This window comes from Sus scrofa, chromosome 8 (genome assembly GCF_054392235.1).
Source record: "Sus scrofa isolate SSC_HxYL_T2T_F1_AM1 chromosome 8, Sscrofa_HxYL_maternal_Yorkshire_Landrace_v2.0, whole genome shotgun sequence".
Taxonomy (NCBI): domain Eukaryota; kingdom Metazoa; phylum Chordata; class Mammalia; order Artiodactyla; family Suidae; genus Sus; species Sus scrofa.
In genome coordinates this window covers 15855519-15877329 of record NC_139390.1, presented here as the reverse complement: position 1 = coordinate 15877329, position 21811 = coordinate 15855519, and the positions used below count along the sequence as shown (strand labels likewise).

General features: G+C 38.5%; 1 protein-coding gene and 2 long non-coding RNA genes across 5 annotated transcripts in view; 2 read left to right on the top strand and 1 right to left on the bottom strand.

Moving 5' to 3' along the window:
• Positions 1 to 21811, top strand: part of KCNIP4 (potassium voltage-gated channel interacting protein 4) — a 1125192-nt gene that overhangs the window by 394905 nt on the left and 708476 nt on the right. The gene's annotated exons all lie outside the window — the stretch shown is intronic.
• LOC146400339 (uncharacterized) lies at positions 12063 to 17106 on the top strand. Its single transcript, XR_014812238.1, has 2 exons — positions 12063 to 14844; positions 15121 to 17106. It is a non-coding gene; the product is annotated as an uncharacterized LOC146400339 (long non-coding RNA).
• LOC110261970 (uncharacterized) overlaps positions 15980 to 21811 on the bottom strand; it is a 200023-nt gene continuing 194191 nt past the window's right edge. The window contains exons 2-3 of the long non-coding RNA XR_002346375.2: positions 19880 to 19950; positions 15980 to 16685 (exon numbers count right to left, since the gene is read on the bottom strand). This is a non-coding gene — a long non-coding RNA (uncharacterized LOC110261970). The remainder of the gene's footprint in view (positions 16686 to 19879; positions 19951 to 21811) is intronic.

Sequence of the window (21811 nt, the reverse complement as noted above, 5' to 3'; positions counted from 1 at the left end):
GGTACAGGTAGAAATTACAATTATTCAGCATGAGAAAATTTATCATTAAAAGCTGAAAGAAATAAAGAGAGTTCTAATTAGGCAACTGTCAACCTTATCATCTGCCTCATTGCATGCCTCTTGAATAATCTAAGTGTGTATCTATGTTTTCAAAATATAATGACACCCTTCATAAAAAATTTTCAGAATTTGAGTGAAGTAAGCAAGCAAGCATTTTTCAGTTTTGTCTATCAATTAAAGGATATGTTTTATGTATGGCATTTATTCATAGCTATTGTACATTTATTCCCTATAGCATATATATGATAAAAATCATGGCGCCTGTTTGCTGTATTTTTTATTTGTTTCTGGTTTTTAATATTTACAAGAATGTAACTGGGTTATGAAACTATCTGAATATGCAGTAAGTGACCATAAGTGACCCTCTAAACATTTTATTTTATTTTATTATTATTTTTGTCTTTCTGCCTTTTCTAGGGCCAGTCCTGCAGCATATGGAGGTTCCCAGGCTAGGGGTCTAATCAGAGCTGTAGCCGCCAGCCTATGCCAGAGCCACAGCAATGCAGGATCCGAGCCACAACTGCAACCTACACCACAGCTCACAGCAATGCTGGATCCTTAACCCACTGAGCAAGGCCAGGGATCAAACCCACAACCTCATGTTTCCCAGTTGGATTCGTTAACCACTAAGCCATGACAGGAACTCCTATTTTATTTTTTAAAGCATTTTAAAGGATGACAATGTGTGGTTGTGGAAGGAACAGAGCCTTTGGGACAAGACTTAGCACTGTGGGTTTCTGGCTCAGGAAGCCTGAGAACTATATCTTTGTAAAAAATTTGCTTAGGGTGTATATTCACAAACTTTCTCTGTCAAAAATCATAATCAGAGTTCCTGTTGTGGCTCATAGGGTTAAGAACCCTACATAATGTCCGTGAGGATGCGGGTTTGATCTCTGGCCTTGCTCGGGGGGTTAAGGATTTGGTGTTGCTGTGGCCATGGTGTAGGTTGCAGCTACAGCCCCAGTTCGACTCCTAGAGTGGAACTTCCATGTGCCTCAGGTGTGGCCATAAAAAGAAAAAAAATCATAAATCAGAAAATAAATGTGGGACAGAGTTCTCCTGGCATTTCCTATTAGGTCAGAGTCGTTTATCATGTAAATAACCATGTACATCTTCATTTTTCCATTGGAATTTCTAAGAATGCATGGCAGGGATTATGCCTATGGGTGGGGAGAAGTTAAGTAGTCAAGAATTTGACCCCTTAGGGGTGGATGTGGTGATAAGCTTTAAGAAATTGTGTGAAATGAATAGTAAACTGTAACAGAAAAGTGGTTTTCATAGTAACCCAATAGGTTCATTGAGGGAGAAGAAGTTAGAGACAGATAAACTAGTGAAGATGGATTTACAATAAGGTTATAGAATGGAATATTCTCATGCACCGTAGTCTTCCAGTCTGTTTTGAGATTTGCAGTAGTCGTCTCTGATGAGGAAACTGGCTTCTTCCAGCATTCATTATTAATTTCATTAACACTCTTGGGATAACCACTTAACTTCAAATGTTAATTTTCACTGTCATCTGGGCAGCAGTTAACTCCTTCTCCCACTGGTTATGCAGGAAGGGAGAACTTATGTGTGTCCTCTCCAACCACGTCTGTGATTGGCTGTGATCTCGAAGACCTTGTGAAGAGATCCATGAAGAAATGTGCAAGACTGTTTTGTGAGCAACCTGTCTTCCCTACAGTTTTCTCATAGCAGTCAGGTTTAAGAAAAGGTAGGCACTAAAACACTGAGCAATGAAGATGGATGACTGCCATTAGGAGCTGAGCTGCTGTTGCTGGACATTATCTAATGTGTGGTTAGCTTGCCTTTATTGAAATAAATCCAGCCAAATAGATTTGCCTGTAATTTAAGGACCCACAGATCCTCTGAGGTCATCCAGCTTCACTCCCAGTTAGAACAGATGAGCAAAGATAGCTCTAGGGGACACTGCTCATGTGTCCAAGGTCTTGCTGGAATCCTGATGTCCTGACGCCCGATTCCTTTAGGATTTTCTCCCCATAAGGGGAGAAATTCCTGTGTTCGAATCCAGGCTCACTTACTGCTTAAGCAAGTCGCTTCTTTAGGCTTCAGTTTCTCATCAATAATATAGGGGTAATAATAATAATGTATAAGGCATTATTTCACTTGTGTGAGGAGTAAAATGAGTTACTATGTATCTGGCAAATAGTAAACATCATAAAATTGTAGCTGTTCTGATGCTTGTGATTAGCATCTGGTATTAGAAGAAAGAGCATATTGCATTACACATCTCTAGATCATTGGGGGTGATTTTGACCCCAGGGGACATTTGGCCATGTATGGAGACATCGTAGGTTGCCAAAGCTCTGGGTGAGAGGGTCCTTTGGACATCTATTATGTAGAAGCCAGGGATGCTGCTGAGCATCTTATAATGAGCAGGTCAGCCCCCTACAACAAGGAATTATCCAGCCCAAAAGGTCCATAGTGCTGTGGCTGAAAAGCCCTGCTCTAGATTGGAAATATAATCATTTGAATCTAGAATATAAATTAAATTTAATAAGAAAAATGATGGTGCCTTAATAATAATTTTATAAATGGGAGAGAGTTTCCTAGTTTCAACAATACGTCACTGAATGTGGGTTGTCCCCACCTGTGAAGGACTATGTGTAAGATGTACTTACTCATTGCCAAACCCCCTCATTCTGCCCCAGCAATTGGTTGTTATGATTTCAGCAATTTGAAACCATCCATGTTTTTTTTTTTAACCCCAAAGTTGATAAGAATGTATATACATTTTCAGCACTTTATATATTGGTTATTTGCTTGGATTATGGAGTCTTTCCACTCACTATTTTTGATTTTCTGGTGAGTAGGAAAAGAAATCTCATGGTCAGATGTCTTTATAGACAGCGATGTGCTTTTACAACTGTTGAAGTAGTCGGCTTTCCCATCCATTTAAATTTATTTCAGTAGTGCTTTTGATGTGTTCCTTCTGCCCCTGTATTCCCCCTTTTCTTTTGATGCTATTTTGATGCAGGGGGAGAAATTGTGACCTTGATATACTCTGCAAATATTTTTCACTTATTTTAAAAAATCAAACATCTCACCAAATTAGATGTAATATATCACTGGAACATTTAAAAACTTATAGCCTTCTCAAATGGCAGTTTTCTGCATATGTCTATGTTTATAGAGTTATAATATTGCTTTAAAATTGTGAATAAGCAGGACACTAGAGTGGCTAATAGCCCGACATGGAGAAATAACATTTCTGGCTGCAATGTTGTTACATTTCACTGTGAACGATGTTATCACATAAAGGCCTCTTTAAATATAAATTTTAGCATAAAATTATCTATCAAGAGAGTAATTTTATAAATGTGATACACTGTTAAGAAAGCCCTACATATACACATAGGCATGTGCTCTCTGTCTCACTCTCTCTCTATAGAAGGTACTAGAGACACACAGAGAGAGAAAGGGAATATAAATATGTATACATTTAATTGAATAAGGTTTAAATAAAAATCAATATCTATAGATTTTTTTCCCTCCTTTTCTCTTTCCTATTAGTCAGCTAGTGCTAGAGCAATGCTGTGTAACAAACCATCTCAAACTCACTAGGCTTGCAACGGCAAGCATTTATCTTTAAACTCACAGATCTGCAGGTGACTCTGGTTCAGCTGATTGACACCAGGTTTAGCTGGGAGGCTTAGCTGATCAGCAGGTTTTGTTAGCTCTGCTCCATAGTTAGGTGTCCCAGTGTGCAGTTTGAAGGGGCTTGCTTTTATCTAGTGGGTCACCAGAGCACAAGAGACAAGCCAAACTTCAAATACATTTTATGGCCTTTTGTCACATTATATTCATTAGAGTTCTGTTGACCAAAACAAGACACATGGCCAAGTCCAATGTTAAGGAACTTAAAAAATGTATTTTTTCCATAGTGATAAAGGAACGGGATTGGAATAGATATTTGCTTAAAAATGTCCGACTGTCACAACTTCATCTTATTTCAGATAGAGGTAAGCTGTCCATTTTACCCAGAGTTATGTTCTCTGCCTCCTCCCACCCCCAGAATTGAGGCCAGGTTCCAGAAAATCCAGCCCAGATCTGTACAGCATCATTCAGCTAGACATTCTATTGCACACATCTATGTTTTTCCACACTTATAATGATATGTTAATGTATGCACAGATATGGTTAATTTGAGACAATAATTTAATTATAGACTCCAACATTCCGCAGCATAAACAACTCAACAGGAAAGAAAGACATAAGAATGGCTCAAATTTGGTACCAGAGTGTAATTATGAAATGACATACCAATTAGGAATGCAAATAACTTTTAAGAAAAACAAACATTTTAGGTGTTTCATGTCTTCCCCTAGAGAACATACATTAGCAAACCAGAGAGGAAATAGAATATGCCCAGGATTTGGGGGTCATGGCAAGTCTGTTCCTCTATTTTTCTCTCTTCTGCTCTGTGGAATTATCTCTCTCTGTGTCTCTTGCTCAATCTCTGATTTACTTCCTGAGCTTTACATGGACCAGGGTCCAATCTGCTTGAGAATGTATCAACTTGGCTTCTCCTTGACTTGGACTGTACATGCAGTATGAAATAATGTAACCACAATAGAATGTGGGAGGCAGAATTCTACAAGTGGCTCTTAATAACCCTTTACCCTTGTATAATCCCCTCCTCTTTGAGTGTGTGTAGAATATTTCAGTATGTTGAAATATAATTCCTGGGATTATATTATTACATATCAAAATTCACCTTAAGATCAGGAGTTTATCTATGTGGGTCTACCCTAATCATGTAATTCCTTGAAAGTATAGAATTTTCTCCAATAGGTGGCAGAAGAACAAGCCAAAGAGATTCAAAGCATGAAAAGAATTCAAGAGTTCCCATTGTGGCTCAGCAGTACTGAACCCGACTAGCATCCATGAGGATGTGGGTTTGGTCCCTGGCTCAGCTGAGGGGGTTAAGGGTTCGATGTAGCCATGAGTTGTGGTGTAGGTCACAGACACAGCTGGGATCTGGCATTGCTATGGCTGTGGTGTAGGCTGGAGCCTGTAACTCCAATTCTACCCCTTACCTGGGAACCTCCATGTGCTGGGGGTGCAGCCCTGAAAAGACAAAAAAAAGAAAAAAAGAAAAAAAGAAAAGAAAAAAAAGAGAGAGAATTCAATGTACCATTGACAATTTGAAGATAGAGAAAGTTACATGAGCAGAAATGCGGGACAGTCTCTAGGAGAAAAGGGCAGCCTGAGGAGAGACAGACAAGCAGCCAAAAGATGGGGACCTCAGACATTCAACCACAAGAAACTGGATCCTGCCAATAACTAGAATGAACTTGATTCACATTAGTCCCTAGAACTCCCAGAAAAGAGCCCAGCCAGCTGATACTTGGATTCCAGCCTTCTGAGAGCCAGAGCAGAAAACCCAGTCAAGCCTGCCCAGACTTCTGACCTGCAGAACCGTGAAATACTAGATGGACAATGCTATCAGTTGCTAGGGTTTGGGTAATTTATTATGCAGTGATATAAAGTAAATAGATGTCTCAAAACCTGTGTGTGTGTGTGTGTGCATTTCTCAGAAGGCTGATTCATTCCGTGGTACCCTCTTCATATGTCACATTAGTTTCTGACAAATCAATGACATAAACTATGCTAGATCTCTAGTTTTGAATTGGCTTTGGAGTTGACTTAGGCCATTTAATCTTACTATCATACAGAAGTAGATTTATGTTGGTGAGGTCTGGAATTTTATGACACCTTTTTAAGAAAGATTATGATTAAAATTGATAACTGTTTAAATTATAAAAATATTTATTGAGGGTGAGAAACTAGAAATTTCAAAATGATAAATTTTAGAAAGCTGGCAAGTTGCATAAATATGAAAAAGTTAAAACTAACAATTTTAAATATATTGGCTGCATTATGCACCTATGTAATATTTGTACCTATTCTGGCTTGAACAGTTTGATGGTTTTGCAATCTTCTTATAGACAGACTAGAAAGATAATTCAGACTTAGAGTTGATAGCTATTTTTTATTATAATTAAGGAAAGTTTCCTCTCACTTAATAGCTCATTATCTGCAATGTTATGTAAATGTTTAGGATTATTGTCAGATAGGAAACTATCTTTACTTTTCTTTCATGAGTGGTAACTTTTTTTGATTTTTTGAAATTTAGTGTGCATTAGTCTTAAGTCATCATTGAGTTGACAGTATTCATTATCAGTTTATCAGTTTATCATTGAGGCTCTCATTTCTATAGTAAGAGTTTATTTTCATCAACATCAGTGTTTTGTGTCACTTCAACATGAAATTGAAATCTTTTTTCCAACATAATTATTTGATCTGTCATTTATTCCTCTTCACTGCTTGGATTATCAATCCAAGAGTCTAATCATTATTTAGTTAAAACAGATCTGTTCTATGAATGATTACTCTTTTGGTATAATTTTAGGGTTTTCTTTTTTTTCTTTCTTTTTTGGTGTTGTGGCAATATGCTTCTTCATGTCACCATAATTTCACTTTCCAGGTTTAGCACTTTTGTTTTACATTGTATTATTTTTCATCTAAATTTCTCTCATGTTTAATGTCATTTAAAATAGCAATAAAGGTAATTTCTTATACATCCTAAGCAGAAGTCCATATTTTCTTATTCTGATATTGAAATGTGATGCAACATGTCTTCCAATAGTAATTAAAATGGCATATTTGGAATTTATCAAGTTTTTTTTTTTTGTCTTTTTGCCATTTCTTGGGCCACTCCCGCAGCATATGGAGGTTCCCAGGCTAAGGGTCCAATCGGAGCTGTAGCCACTGGCCTACACCAGAGCCACAGCATCGCGGGATCCGAGCTGCGTCTGCAACCTACACCACAGCTCACGGCAACGCCAGATCCTTAACCCACTGAGCAAGGCCAGGGATCGAACCCACAACCTCATGGTTCCTAGTCAGATTTGTTAACCACTGAGCCACGACGGGAACTCCAAGAATTTCTCAAGTTTTTGAATATTTTACGAGCTGGTTTTTATTTGAGGTTTTCCTGGATATATGTCTCTGATGCCTAAAATATCTTTGACCTCAAGTTGCAGGACTTGAACAGCTTTGTAAGGAGCTGTTCATTCTCTATCCATATACTGTCATGGTCGGGGACTACCTGAGATATTCATGGGTCATCTTCGGGTCACCTTTGGGTCATGACACCAGGTGAGTTCTCATATTTGATGGTGGTCACATCTGTAGAAGCCATTTGTACCTGAGGATAGCCATTCATAACTTCATTGTACATAAAAATGGGTTATGAACCACATAAATAAACCTAAGCTATCCCTTAACTGGATTCTTAAATTCTAAAGTCTGGGATACATGAGAGAAAGTGTGTCATAGAAAAAGAAAAGTTGGAGTGGAAAGGGAGAGCAGCGCTAATAATTAATTGCAGTTAAACTATCCTGCTTCCTATATATGATGGAAATATATGACTTGTGAATGGATTGGTAGGAACCCTGGATGGAAATAATGTGCAAGAGTGGCTCATGAAGCCTGAGCTTCATTGGTCCATTGTAAATAGGACCCTGCAGGTAGGTGGAGCATGTGCACGTTTTTTTTTTCCCATAATAACCCTTTCCTCCTCTCACCACCACCCTCCATACAGTCAGGTTATAAGTAGAACCTGAGCACCAGACTGAACCCAAGAAATAGAACAGACAGTCCCTCTGGGAAAGGAAAGACTAGGAACAAAAGAGAGAAAAGATTATCAGCACAGGGACTCAAATTAGAAAAGACTATGGAGTTCCCATTGTGGCTCAGTGGGTAAAGGACCCAACATAGTCTCTGTGAGGATGCAGGATAAATCCCTGGCCTCTCTCAGTGGGCTAAAGATCTAGCAGCTGCAAGCTGTGGTATGGGTCACAGATGTGGCCCGGATCTGGTTTTGCTCTGGCTGTAGCATAGACTGGCAGCTGTAGCCCTAGCCTGGAAACTTCCATATGCTACAGATGCTCCTCTAAAAAGAAAAATAAAAAACAAAACACACAAAAAAACAAGACTAAACTAGTTTTTCTTTCTATAATGTTTGAGCCTTTAATAAGCTAGTAAGAATTGTGAAATCTATGAGTCAAAATACAAAATCAGTTCTCATTATTTGTGGCAGTTATGTTCTATAAGATTGCTGTGAATGCTGAATTAGCAACTATGTTCATGTTCCTAGAGAAAATACGGGGTTGGGTGCCTGTGAGCCTTGTATTCTGTGTATTTCTGTTTAAAGGAACTTCTTTAATATAAGTTGACCCTTGAACAACATAGGAATTAAGGGCATTGAACTCCACACGGTCAAAAATCCTGGTGTAATGTATAGTTGCCCCCCTATATACATGGTTTCTCCTCATCTATGGTTCTACATGTGGGATTCAACCAATCCCAGATCAGGTAGTTCTGTAGTATTTATTATTGAAACATTTGCATATAAATGGACCTACATAGTTTAAACCTGTGTTGTTCAAGGATCAGCTGCATATTGTTGACTCATTAACGTTGAACTCTCAGGCAATAGTGCTATACCTCATACTTCAGTGAAGCTTATCTAACGTACTGTTTTATCTGGAAGGCACATTGCTTTCTTGTGCTGAGTTTGCTAGACAGCACTTCAGTGCTGTGCATGGGATTATTTTAAATAGCAAAATCAGCACCAAAATGGCAAAATGTGATAAACATGGCCCAAAACCTACTGTGAAAAGGACACTTGTTTACAGTTTGAGAGGTGAAACAGGAAGGCAGAATGTCACCTTGCTCCATGTCAGCTAGGAACATACACATCAGAATAGGAATGTGACAAATTTTTTGGTGCTCTCACAGGCACAGATATGTCAGTGACCATACAGCATCCTAACTAACAATTTGGGAAATGGAGATAAATTTTAGCAAATGTTCCCATTTCCACATACCAAAACTGTGAATAATGAGAACCAACGGTATAACTTAATTGCATTTATGTATTCACTTAATCATTTGCTCAACCACTCAATGAGTATTTATTGGGTGCCTCCCATGTGTTAGGCATGGTCCAGGTCCTGGGACTCAGTAGTTCATCCTCGCCTTCATAAAATGGACAATTTAATATGGATTAGAAGAGGCGTTACTTAAAATCCTCTCCCATTCTATTGACAATATGCCTTTTGAACCTACATGCAAATCATTTTATACTTGGAAGCTTGGTGGTTCTAGAATATAAAAACATTTTCCTGATAACTTGGAGAAGAGTTATCACTCTAAGCTAAGCTTGCCCCTATGGGCAGAGCTATTCAATGCTCTTCAGTATTAGATGGTTTTACCTTAGATCAGTGTTATCCAAATCTGTCTCTTTCCATCAGAGATGCTAATCAGTATTAGATACATTTAAAAAAAAAGGAAAAACAAAACAGAATGTTTGACTAAATTAGTTTTGGAAACTCTGAGTTTGTTTCCTTTAAGGCAGGGCTTTCCAAAGCTTTTAAATCTGCTGAACATGATGAATTTCCTGGAGAGTGACAGAGCACGTGGTTTCTAAAATTCATTTGATCACCAAAATTTTTCGATGGGGGAGAGGGGTCAAATGTGCAAAACCAGGCCCTTAAGACTTTGACACCCAAGATTTTACTGAGCACTCTCTGGGAGAGGCAGATCTGTGGCTGTCATCCAGTTACTGTGCAGGCACCTCTCTTGTATCCTGTTCTGGAACCCACTACATCCAGGGTCTCCAAGTTTACTTCTTTTCTCTGTGTTCCAAGCTTCTCTTGATGACTAACGCCTTGTTTATGTTGTGTTTATATCAAAAGGGCCTTGATTTCTAGAGGGAACTTCTGGTGGATGCTGCAGCTTCTTCGCATCAGTTTAGACTTCCCATTATCTGTAATGAAGGAACAGCCTCTCTTTTGCATATACTCACCTGATGTACGCCTTCATGTTGAGGCCTCAAAGCTTATAATTTTAGTGGTAGCTCATTGTTGGAAAACTGCTGCTTAAGGCTGTGTACCTGTGAGGTTGTCTATTTTTGTTATTAAAGGCCATCATGTGGCAATGTGATTTTGACTATAAAATGTAAGACTTCTTATCTCATTTAGCCATGTGCCTGTTCTATAAAAGTGGGGGAAAAAAAAGATTCCTCTCGTGATAACATGTGCCCTAGGATTTGTGCAAAAATATATTTGGGGAAGCCATGTGGTTTAGTGGAAAGAGCATTACATTTTCAAATCTGAAGACCTAATTAAGTTTAAGGCCCAGCATCTCTATTTGTTATAATAGTGTATAGTCAATACACAAATTATTGGAATTTTGTGCATCTCAATTTTGTCATATGTAAATTGGCAAAATGGCCAATAGGATTCATAAAAAGCATGAAGACAAGTGTCTAGTACAATATCTGAAACAGAATAGGTGCTCAATGAGTGTTAGCTCAAATTGGACATTAATATTTCAGTGGTCTTTCCATTTTTTATAACATCTCATGTAAATCTATAAACAAATTCATGGAGCATGATACACAGTTTTTAAAAAATTCCTAATTTACAACACCAAGGAAAGCAATATTAAGAACTTTAAGAACCTCTGAAATTCACTCATTTTTGTGGCCCCTTCCTTCCTTCCCGCCCTCACTCCCTCTTTCTCTTTACCTCTTTATCTAATCTAGCTCTCTTCCCTCCCTTCCTCCCTTGCGTTCACTAATCGGAGCATTTTCTACTGATTCTTTTAATTTAAGAAGAACTAGATTTTGTAAAGACTGCCTTTTAAAAGATGGTCCTCCTTAATGCTCTTTCCACTAAACCGCATGGCTTCCCCAAATATATTTTTGCACAGTTTGAAAAATGACACTTTAGCTGACATGATGGAGGAGGATGGAACTGGAAAGCATGGGGGGGCCACTGCATTTACACAAGTCCAATTACTGTTTTTATGCATTGGATGGATTAAAAAAGCTATTTGTTTTGCAATGTGTATCGTCGTTTTATGATAATGGTTTTCTGGTTTGGGTCCTGCCACATCCACACGAGGCATGCACTGGCCGTGCAGAAGCTTGAGTGACAGTGTGCAGAGCTCAGGTACTGGGAACAAGGCTTGATAAAACCAGCGATATGTTAACATATGCTCCGTGTGAAGCATGTATTTATACCTTGTGCCATTTTATTATACTGCAGCAAAAACACAAGTACAAGGCATAACATAGTGGAAAGAGAAGGGAATACTAGGAACTCCACTGTGTTAGCAGCAGGTTGTGAGCTGAGGACTGGTGAGGAAAAGAAATAATGATCTGTGGCTCTTCAGAAGAGAAATAATAGGCTAGCGCTAAAAAGAAGTGGAACTCATCAACCTTCCTCCTCTAGCCCTGCAGGCATGGCTGTGGGCTTCAGAAGCCAGGCTCAGATTCGCACTAGTCCACACTCTCAACACTGAGCATATGGTGTCTTGCACATGGCCATAGGTGGATATTTATGGATGACATTTTTATTTCCTAGGGCTGCTGTAGCAAGTACCACAAACTGGGTCTTAAAACAGTAGAAATGTATTATCTCACAATTCTGGAGGACAGAAATCCAAAATCAAACTGTCAGCAGGGCCATGCTGCCTTTGAAGTCTCTAGGGAAAAGTTTTGCCTCGCCTCTTCCAGTTTCTGGTGGGGGACAGCAATCCTTGTCATTCTTTGGCTTATAAATGCAACTCTCCAATCTCTGTCTTCTCATGGCTTTCTTTTCTATGTTTCTGTGTTCCTGTGTCCAAATTCCCCTCTTCCTATAAGGACTCTAGTCTTACTAGATATAAAGCTCACATTAATTTAGCATCTTAATTACATCTCTAAAGACCCTATTGTCAAATAAGATCACATTAACAGATTTGGGGTGGATATGACATTTTCAGACAATGCTATTCAACCCAGTATTAGATAGTTTTACTTTAGTTTTTTTTTTTTGTCTTTTTGTCTTTTCTAGGGCCACACCTGTGGCATATGGAGGTTCCCAGGCTAGAGGTGCAATCAGAGCTGTAGCCGCCGGCCTGTGCCAGAGCCACAGCAACACAGGATCCGAGCTGTGTCTGCGACCCACACCACAGGTCACAGCAATGCCAGATCCTCAACCCAATGAGCGAGGCCAGAGATCGAACCCGCAGCCTCATGGTTACTAGTCGTGTTCATTAACCACTGAGCCACAGCAGGAACTCCCTACTTTAGTTTTTAAATGTAGGGTTAATGAGGGTACTTCTCAAATATATGCAGAAAGTAAGCAGGGATTTCAGAAAAATAAAGTCTAGAATTCCTACAAATAAAAAGATATCTGTGCTCTATTTCTTCCAGCTATCCAAGATCATGGTGCTTTACAGAAAGGAGGAATTGGCAAAAATTACAGGCAAATGTGATCTGTATAAAATCCAGCAGTGATGGTTTAGCACGTTCTGAGGAAAAGAGAACTGTGATTTGAGATTGTAGATGCTGGATCTTAGCTGGAAGAAACCCCAGCATAGTGAAAAGGGGCTTTCTAGTTTTCATGGCTCATTGAAAATATACCTTGAAAGTGTGTTACTTTATCTTCACACATAAAGTTCCTAAGAATGAAATCTTCTAAGTAGACTTGTCTACTAATTGAAAAACACCGTGACCAAATATCATTTTAGACTCAAGAATATTCAAAAGTATTCAGATTACTTTATAGTAGATTCCATTTCACAGATTGAGATATACTATAAATTACTAGTTAATTTTTGGTTTTATAACCTATCTACTAATTGAAGCTCGGTCAGCCTGAGGGCTCCTTGAAAGCAAAACCTAATCATTTTTGTCATTGTAGCAGCAACTGCTCTTTTCTTCTTGGGATAAGTAATTGACACACTTGAATGGAATGAACTAGAATAGAATGGAGAGGAATATAAAGGAATAGAGTGGGAATGGAACGGAATGGAGAGGGATGAAATGGATGAAATGTGAAATGGAATGGAGTAAGCAGAATGCATTGTTTTGGATCCACCAGAGTTTGACCTGGGTCCACTCTGGATGAATTGATGGTGTCCTGACTCAGGGCCATAAAGATGAGGACCTGACTCTGCTTACGGTAGTTCACTCAACTTCTGCCCTCATTAGTGACACTGCCTAGAGTACGGCACCATCTCCTGCTGGTCCTGGGTTGTCTCTGATGATGGGAAGAAGTTCAGTTGGGTCCCTGGTTCTCCTGGTCAGGAGATGTGCTCCGGGATGATATGTCCTACAGGCAGGCAGTTAGAAGTCACTTCAATAGCCAGAATGCTTTATAAAGCACAATAACCACTGAAAATGAAAAGGGAACCTACAGGTACTGATGCTGCCATTCTATACCTATCTCCCACTATTCCTTAAAAAGGCACCATAATGTAGTTGTCCAGAGTATGGACCTAAGGTCAGAACATCTGGTTTTTAATATAGACTCTACCAACCATACTGTGAACTTGGGCAAGTTATTAAAGTTCGTTCAACCTTTACATCCTCCCCTGAAAATGGGGATCACAGCACCTACATCAAAAAGTTGTTCAAATTAAAGGAAAATAAAAGCTATATAAAATCCTTCACAAAATCCCTTTTCATGATAAATGCTATATTTATGTTAGTAATTATTTAAAGGATAAGATACTGAGATGATATTCCAATGCACTTTAGTGATTCTAAAGACAACATGAGAACTCCTTTTAAAGTACAAAAGCACAAGCAATCTGTCTTTATGGAAATATTTAGAGCTAACTTTCTATACATGATTACTGTAAACATAGGACCATGCTAAGTGTTTTATATGCATTTAGTCATTAGTTTTCATAGTTTCCAGTGGAGTATTGTTATCATTTTATAGATGAGGAAACTAAGGCACAGAGATGATAAGTAACTTACCTAGATTCACATATTTATTGAGTAGCAATATTGTAATTCAGACTCAGCAGTTTAGACACAAAGATCATATTCAACTACTATTCTTTTTAACTGTTACCATCACTTAAGGAGCTTTAGGCTTTTTCGGTTTTCATGAAGATTTCTACCAGAGTCATTTATCTTATGCCTTATATCTCCACTTTCATGACCTACTAAAGCTCAATGGCTACCCAGAGCATTTATTTTACCATGAATCTTTTTCTTGTTAACTTCCCAAAGCTTTGTGAAAATGGTTCCAGTTTTCACTTCCTTTACATCATTTTTTTGTCTGTCCAACCTCAATTTCTTAATAAGTAGGTTTTATAGGATTCACTGAGAAGGAATAAATGAAACACCTAGCTAACATAGTATCTATAACAAATGAGACACTTATTAAAATGTTTTTCTGCTTTCTCCTTATTGTCCATCCCTACTAAACGCCAATCAATTTCAGTAAATTTAAAATCAACAGGGCTTTTCTCCAGAAAGTCATTATTGATCAAGATATCTTCCCAGTGGATGTTAAATCTGTACTTAAATATAACAAATGAAAATATTTTAAAACGGGATAGGGAGACCAAGCCAGTTAGTAGGCAAGACAAGCTATTGGTTCTGAAGCACATATTGATGCACCCTGAATTTACCTTTTACTTTTATGCCTTCAAAATCAGTTAATCTATCAAGCAAAAGAGCAGTTTGCTTTTAATTTAATAAAAGAGGAAGGCTCTAAATAGCAAATGGGCTGGAGTCAGTAGTGCCGTCTTTAGTCAGCCCACCTGGTGCATTGGGACAGGCATAATCTTGGGAGTCAGACATATTGGAGTGGAGTTGGGATCTTAGGTCTCACTCATGCTTTTCTGAGACTTTGCTCCTTATTCACCTGTGCTAGCTTCAGTTCGTCAGAAAGGGGAGAAGGGGGAGTTCCAGTCGTGGCGCAGTGGTTGACGAATCCGACTAGGAACCATGAGGTGGCGGGTTCGGTCCCTGCCCTTGCTCAGTGGGTTGACGATCCGGCGTTGCCGTGAGCTGTGGTGTAGGTTGCAGACACGGCTCGGATCCCGCGTTGCTGTGGCTGTGGTGTAGGCCAGCAGCTGCAGCTCCGATTCGACCCCTAGCCTGGGAACCTCCATATGCCGTGGGAGCAGCCCAGGAAATAGCAAAAAGACAAAAAAAAAAAAGGGGGGGGGAGAAGGGAGGCTTGAAGGACAGGATAGGGTGACTGATATTTCCTGGTTTGCTTGGATCTTTTCTGCTTTTACCGCTGAAAGTCCTACATCCCAGGAAACCCCTCAGTTCCAAACAGTGAATGTTGATTGCCCTGCAAAACTGTTGTGAAGATTTAGTGAGATGACAACGTAAAATGCCTGTAAACTGGGCTTTGAAGGAATTGTGAGTATTATGTTAATGATGTTGGTCATAGAAACCTTCTGTTTTAAGTTAGGTTCCATAGAATCAAGTGTAGATGCCGATGGCTTGTTGTAAGTTTGCTCAGGTGAACATGAAGGAATGAGGAGATAGAGTAGGACAGGGCTGAAGGTGTCATTTGGCTGGAGTTCAGCCTCGGCCTGATTCTATGGAAAATTCTGACTAGTATATGGCACCACAGAGTTGTCTTGCTTTGGGATAAGAGGGCGGCCTTTGTATGCTGCATCATTCAGCCATTGGCCACAGGGCCACCCCAGTTGGATATTTCTGACCAAAGGCAATTCTTGGAAAAGGACACAGCTGTGGACCAGCCTGTGAAGGAGTCTGAGCATGTCTTCAGCAATTGCTCTGGAGTTTCTCTAAAGAACATTCTAGCTGTCAGTTTAAATGAAGGAGCCCATAGTCATAGTAAGCCACTACTTCATGGCTTCTGTTTTGATACTTAGATGTCCAGCTTTCTCCCTGATTTATAGAACTTTAAACATGAATGATTAGTCATCTAAAAAATGATACTGCAAAAACTTTATCAAAAGTCCAGGCTGTTCAACTTGTCCAAAAGAATTTGGGCAAGGAACACAAAGGAAACACACACACACACACACATGAACACACACATGAACACACAGAGGGTAAAGAGCAAAGAGAACAAAGAAGGGCTTTATTAAGGCAAAAACAAAGGACACACTCAGCAAAGAGTGTAGGTGTCCTCGCAAATGAGGGGTATGCCAAAGTTTTTTTCATATATTTTTAATCTTATTTTTATCCCTTTGAATGGGTGGGGTCTTTTTAATTAGGGGTGGGATATTCATTGAGGGGAGGGTTGAAGTGTGGCCTGGATTGCATCAGGTTGCATCAGTTTCTGGTCCTAAGTACTTTCCTCCTGAAGTTACTGTACATATGTGGCTTAAATTTCCTCTTACTAGTTGAGCCCTGCACTTGGAAGTTCATACAGGGTCATCAGCATTGTGCATGCTCCACCATTTTCATGGTCAGAGTTTCTTACTCAGATGCCATTCCACCATGGGTCATGGCCTCAGTAAGTGCAGAACAAGGAGGTAGCTTTGCCTTCTGCCTAATGCCTGTACATGAGGAGGCTGTCCTTGGACCCAGCCCTGTCTTTCCTGCCTCATAAAAGGGATTTTAAACTCCTTTGGAAGAAGGTACTATATGGTTATAAATATTATTGTTGGTTCTGGCTGGCAGGTGTAGAGGAAAATTATTTTCTTTATCTTTAATTGGTTAACTTTCAATGGGACATCGAACAATCTTGAGACACAAATTAGAAAAGGAATGAGAGCTGATTTTTAAATCTTGGATAATGTAATCTTGTAGACTCCTGTAATGTAAAACAAATGTCAAGGTTAAGTAGAATGCATCTTCTCCAGAGATCCATATAAATTAGAAAATGTTTCAATTAGTCAGCAGGCTTAACATTGCTGATTGCCCATCAGCAACTGGGAAAAGGAGAGACAAAAACACTTAAAAACAAAGGGCTAAATGAGCTCGTTAGCAAGTTGATACACAGAGATTGATTTTAACCTTCTTGGGTTTAGAGATTTTCCAAAAAGGAAGTTATATAAATTACTAAAATAAACTTTCAGGAGAGAACACATCTACTGACTTGTGAGAACAGAGTGTTGCTGATGTATGTGATGCTCAGTTTATATTTCTAATATTTCCTTCCTTCTTCTATGCTTCCCAATTTCATCTTTCATCTTTGGCGTGCACAAAAACAAAAAACAAAACAAAAACAAAAAGAGTGCATTAATTTTGAAATAACTTTTTTTAGTAAAATAGTATTTTATTTTATTATAATAGAAATGTGTGAACTTTAAAAATGGGAAAACTAATATCACTAAAAATGTGAACTTCACCACAAAATGAGAGCATTGTGTGCATGAGTTAATTTTTAAAGTGCAGTTGCCAAAAAAAAATAATCTAGCATTTTGGTACTCACAGCAAAGACATTTTTGTTCCTGGTCTTATGTAAAATTTAATGATCTATAAATAGCCTACACAATAAGTCCCTAGTAGCTTTTAAGACATTTATAAAGGGATGAGAGATCTCATATTCTACATGCCCTTCTCCCATGCATTAATTCATTTTAATATCAATAATTTTACCAAATTGTCACCAAAATTGTTGCTAATATATTTTTTCATTTTTAAAAATTTTATTGAAATATAGTTGATTTACAGTGTTGTGTTAACTTCTGCTGTACAATAAAGTGATTCAGTTATGCATATAGGCATATCCATTCTTTTTCAGATTCTTTTCCCATGTAGGATATGGAAATTTGAGAATATTGAGCAGAGTTCTCTGTGCTGTTCAGCAGGTCCCCACTGGCTATCTAGTCCATGTACAATAGCATTCATATACCAATCCCAAACCCCCAATCTATCCCTCCCCCTCACCTTTCCCTTTTGGTAGCCATAAATTTGTTTTCAAAGTCTGAGTTGTTTCTGTTTTGTATATAAAAGTTCATTTTTATTATTATTTTAGGTTCCACATATAAATGATACTATTTTATATTTGTCTTTCTCTCTCTGACTTCACTTAGTATGATAATCTCTATGTGCACCCAGGTAGCTTAAATGGCATTATTTCATTTTTATGGCTGAGTAATATTCCATTGTATATATGTACCACATTTTTATCCATCCCTCTGTTGCTAATATCTTAAATTATTGCATTGTTATACTATATACTATACTCATTAAGACTGTAGTTCCCTAAACCTCAACATTGAGATATCATAATATATAAAGAAAAATATTTAAAAAATAGGGAGCCTTGTCTTTTACCTCATAACACCTGGGATCAGGCATCATGGATCAGTGGTAAACCAACCTGAGTAGCATCCATGAGGATGAAGGTTCAATCCCTGGCCTCACTCACTGGGTTAAGGTTGATGTAAGCTGTGGTGTAGGTCACAGATGTGCCTGGTATTCTGCATTGCTGTGGCTCTGGTGTAGGCCAGCAGCTACAGCTCCAATTGGACCCCTAGCCTGGGAACCTCCATATACTGTGGGTGCAGTCCTAAAAAGACAAAAAAAATTTAAAGAATAACAACTTTTAAAAGAATTACTAGCCAATGGTGAATTGTAAATAAAATACTTTACATAATAATGCAGTCGTTTTTGTGACATCGTTTACTCTCAATTTCAGGTTTGTGTAGGACTCAGACCTGCACATAGGGTGTATGGTCTCAGAGCCCAAGGTGCGTTATGCATTTTAGCAGATTATTTTAAACCAAAAAATATTTGTATAAATATTTTCAACTACAGTGAGAAAAATGATGTCATCTGAATACTCTTTGAGGTATCTCAGTGCCTCATCCAAACTGAGTCTTAGAGAGGATGAGGAACTTAGCCCTTGCCACAGACAATTCTATCTGTATGAAAAACAAAGAAGGTAGTGACACCTCATTTTGGCATTGGGAGGATTAAATGAGCTTGGCTGTAGACACTGCACTGCACAGTTCCTGATATCTAGGAAGTGATCAATACATGCCAGTTATTAATTATTGCATAGTGGAATGATGCCTAAAAGAAAAGCCTTTAGAGTTTCCTGAAAATTGTGAGTTGTGAATTAAGCAAAAGCTCCATCATCTCTGCTCGCTGAACATGATCAAAGTGTAATTTTCTAGAACATGCGATGATGCATTTAATGTCTAGAAAGACCAGACATCCTCAGATGCACAAAACAATAACAGCCTTGTCTTTTATCTCATAACACCTGGGATCAGGCATCAGAGACCATAATGTTGATGTCAATGCTTCTCTAGAGAATTGTTTCCAACTCTTCTCACTCAGAGCCCTGCAAAGGAATCTAAGGATTTACTACTTCCTAGGGTAACATGAGAAAGTGTAACAAGCCTGGAAGGAGATCTGAGAATATTTCACTGTAATAAACCTTCTTCAAGAGACTAAGAAAATGAAAAGACCAGGATTCCTATAAAAGTATACAGCTCATTCCATTAGTTCTGGCTTGCAATTACCGCTCTCATCTCAAAACTGAGTTCTCTCAGTTATGGTGATACATTTCTTAGTTTCTGAACTCTTCTTAACTTTAGGAAGTGTGCTTGAACCACTCTCTCCAGCTTGGAGATATTCTTGCTGCTCTATGTCCCATTTTTGGGTGACCTGTGGACACAGGAGTTCTAAGGAGTTTTAGTGTATTTTGCACCCTTTCCTCCTCCACTGTGTTTGTCTAGGTTTCATCATTTATCTTCCCATTCCAAGACTGATTATGACCACAACCTAAACCATTTGTCTAGAATAAGGGCCAGCAATCAATGATTGTGGGCCTCTGATTTTTTCATTCTGTCCCAGCCTCTTTGATTTTCATCCATACAAGGTCCAAATAGTTGCTGCACTGTACCTTCCTTCCAACTCTAGGCAGAAGGGGGTGAACAAAAGCCATTTGGAAAAAGGATCAAAACTGATGAAAATATAGCATCATTTTTGCACAAATCCATGGCAGAGTCTACTTCTCATTGATCAGAGTAGCACAACATGTTCACTTACAAGGGCAGCTGGAACAAACATGTAGTGTAGCTCACATCTTAGCCATATTCCCAAAAATTGAGGTCTGGTTTCTATGGAGGAAAGCAAAAAATGAGTTCAGGGTAGTCAACAAAGACTGTATAATCATTCCAAAAATATATTTTATTTGAGACGCAGATGAATTTTTAAACAAAGACCTGGAGAAATGCAGAGCTGATGGCTTAATCTAAAGAACCACTGATCTGGGATCGGTAAGAGCAATGACCTGGAATATTTGGAGACAGCAGAGAGTGCCATTTAATTAAGTGCTTTCATTAATCATTTTTAAAATTAATCCTTAGTACTTGATGATAATGTATTAAAATTAAGTGCTGATTAGGACTGACCTCAGAATTTTCTTCAGGAAGTTAAAAAAAAAAAGTTATTCTTTAGGCAATGTTTTGGCCTCTATTGATGGAACTTGTTCTTAGGCAGATACCTTCATGGAGCAGCAAACATAAATAGAAGCAGGAAATGGCTGGACCCTGAGGTATGGGGTAAATGCAATGTATCCTCACTAATTTTGACTAATTGGAGATCAATGCAGGTTGATTTTGAGACGTCTGGCAATATTTAATGGCATTTTCCTGAATTCACATTTTATAAGTACACAAATTTGGTCATAAAAGCTGGTAGAGGAGAAATTTACAAAGCATTGTGAATGATTTCTATTTTGTCCATTATAAATTTCCTCTAAAATTGATATGTAAAAGTAACAATCTTTTTTTTGGTCTTTTTAGGGCTACACTGGAGGCATATGGAAGTTCCCAGCCTAGGAGTGGAATTGGAGTTGTAGCTGCCAGCCTGCCAGCCTACACCACAGCCACAGAAATAAGGGATCTGAGCTGCGTCTGCAACCTACACCACAGCACATGGCAACACTGGATCCTTAGCCCACTGAGCAAGGCCAGGAATTGAACCTGCATTTTCATGGATACTTTTCCGGTTTGTTACTGCCGAACCACAAAAGGAACTCCAACTTCACATTTTCAATAACCTACTATATGGCAGTTACTGTGGTAGCCTCTTTATATCCATCATGTATTTCACATTCATAATAATTCCGTGAGATTTGTTTTATCTCAATTTTGCCAGTTTAAAAACAACATTATAGGGTCGCCCTACTAGAACGATCAGGAATAGGATGTGAAAAAAATTCTCTGCTGCCCAAGTTCACACCTCCTCTATTATGCTACACCACCTCCTATGAGCTGATGTGTAATATTCGCCAAGGAGTCCATGACTCCACATGGTGGGAAGCACTGATTCTTTTGTCTTTATCTTCTTTCTTTCTTTTTTTTTTTTTTTTGTTACTATTACACCAGGTGAGGATATGAAGATACATAAGAATAAGTAGGAGACAGTCTTATAAAATTCTTTTCATTTTTGTATTGGTTTTTAGCATACTCAGTATATCACCTTACACATGTTTATCATTACCTTGGGAAGTATCTATTCATTTACTACCATTGACAGAAACTTTACTTGGAAAGAAACTGCAGCCTAGGCATTTTCTGTATACCACAACCTTCTAAAGAGTGGCATCCTAATTAATGAGGTTGAAAATGCTGTAAACCAAATTCTGTCCTCTGCAGTATGCAAATGATGCAGGCGAGGCATAAAGCAACATCATCCTGTCCCTTGAAAATACGTTTAAAAGAACCCCTTTGTGATTTGTTGGGGGTTCTATCCAATAAGAAAAAAGCATGTCTCCAAGTTGCACAATCATTTTGTTGAAATTCATCTGACAGTAGAAAAGTGAGTTGCTAACATTCCTTAGGCATCTTGGAGTCCTCTGTGCATCCTTTAGCAGCATTTATTTGACAGTTGTTAATGTTTGTTTGTAGAAAATCCATAGAGTTGAAAATCAGGCTGGAAGTTAGGTCTCTGTAAATATGACCTCCACTATGCCAT